Source organism: Nycticebus coucang, unplaced genomic scaffold (genome assembly GCF_027406575.1).
Source record: "Nycticebus coucang isolate mNycCou1 unplaced genomic scaffold, mNycCou1.pri scaffold_60, whole genome shotgun sequence".
Lineage (NCBI taxonomy): Eukaryota > Metazoa > Chordata > Mammalia > Primates > Lorisidae > Nycticebus > Nycticebus coucang.
In genome coordinates this window covers 45700-47444 of record NW_026515587.1, presented here as the reverse complement: position 1 = coordinate 47444, position 1745 = coordinate 45700, and the positions used below count along the sequence as shown (strand labels likewise).

At 43.8% G+C, this 1745-nt stretch overlaps 1 pseudogene; it reads left to right on the top strand.

Moving 5' to 3' along the window:
• Positions 1 to 830, top strand: LOC128579502 (CAP-Gly domain-containing linker protein 1-like; annotated as a pseudogene).
• The last annotated feature ends 915 nt before the right edge of the window (positions 831 to 1745 follow it).

The following is a 1745-nucleotide window of genomic DNA, read 5'->3' as shown; positions in this document are numbered from 1 at the left end:
ATGAGTTCTCCTGAAGTCTATACACAGAAGTCAGCATTGCAAGAAGAGAACATTAAACTTGCCGAGGATCTGGGGAGAAGCAGAGACGAAGTCACAAGTCATCGAAAGCTGGAAGAGGAAAGATCTGTGCTCAATAATCAGTTGTTAGAAATGAAAAAAAGAGAATCCAAGTACATAAAAGATGCAGATGAAGAAAAAGCCTCCTTGCAAAAATCCATCAGTATAACTAGTGCCTTACTCACAGAAAAGGATGCAGAGCTGGAAAAACTGAGAATGAGGTCACAGTGCTCAGGAGAGAAAACGCCTCTGCCAAGTCCTTGCATTCAGTTGTTCAGTCTCTAGAGCCCGATAAGGTGAAGCTTGAGCTGAAGGTAAAGAACTTGGAGCTTCAACTCAAAGAAAACAAGAGGCAGCTCAACAGCTCCTCAGGTAATACTGATACTCAGGCAGAAGAGGATGAAAGAGCCCAGGAGAGTCAGATTGATTTCCTAAATTCAGTAATAGTGGACCTTCAAAGGAAGAATCAAGATCTCAAGATGAAGGTAGAGATGATGTCAGAAGCAGCCCTCAATGGGAATGGGGATGAGCTCAACAATTATGACAGTGATGACCAGGAGAAACAGTCTAAGAAGAAGTCTTGCCTCTTCTGTGACATTTGTGACTGCTTTGAGCTGCATGACACAGAGGATTGTCCTACCCAGACACAGATGTCTGATGACCCTCCCCACTCTACACACCATGGCAGTCAGAGTGAGGAGCGCCCGTACTGTGAGATCTGAGAGATGTTTGGCCACTGGGCAGCCAACTGCAATGACGACAAGACCTTCTGATGAAGCCTCAAGTCAAGAACTTGGCTTTTTCAGGCGTGTTAGTGTTTAAGCAATTTAACACCAGCATTGTGTGTACAGACTTCAGGAGAACTCATATGTTAATTTTGATGCCATCAACAAATCTAGGTAAAAGATTTAAACGTAAGACATCACACTATAAAGATACTTTGATAGAGTGCAGGGCAAACCCTTGAAGAAATTCACCTGGCAGTATCCTTTATGAGGGGACCCCTCCAGGCAATTGAAGCAACACCAAAAATACATTACTTGGATATTATCAAAGTAAAAACCTTCAGATTGGGAGTTTAATGGGTGGGGGTGCTGACCGTGATTTGGACATTCAAGGGTGAAGCCACTGACTTCTGGTTGGGACTTTTGCCTGTGGGAGTGTGGACTCTCAAAGGGTGCAGTCATTGATGCCTGGTTTGGACTTTAAAGGGCTGGGCACTGACACCATGTTTGGACTTTCAAGGGTAAATGAACTGATTTCCAGTTCAGACTTACAAGGCTAGAAGTGCTGATACCTTAGTCCTAACTGTGGCTAGTGATCTTTTCAGAATTCGTCATACACAGGAGGGGGCAGTCTCCATCCTCTTGTGTATGTTGGCTGTAAATGTCTGTGGATTTCTACTATCTAGGAATTAAGAGACCCTTTTATCTCTCCCTACCAGGCAGTGATTGTACTGTCCAGGTCAATCTGTTGAGAACTCTAGACATGGGCTGTCCACCTGGGGTCTCTCTGAGGTTGAGCTGTGGTTGTTTTGAAGTGGGAAAGAACTGAATATCCTTCACCATCTGTCGCTTATCAAAGGAAAAGTGACAATGTGTCTGGGTTCCTTTATAGATACTCTATGCTAGTCCATATATCTACATCTCTGTTTTTCTGCCAGTACCACGCTGTTTTAATCACGATAG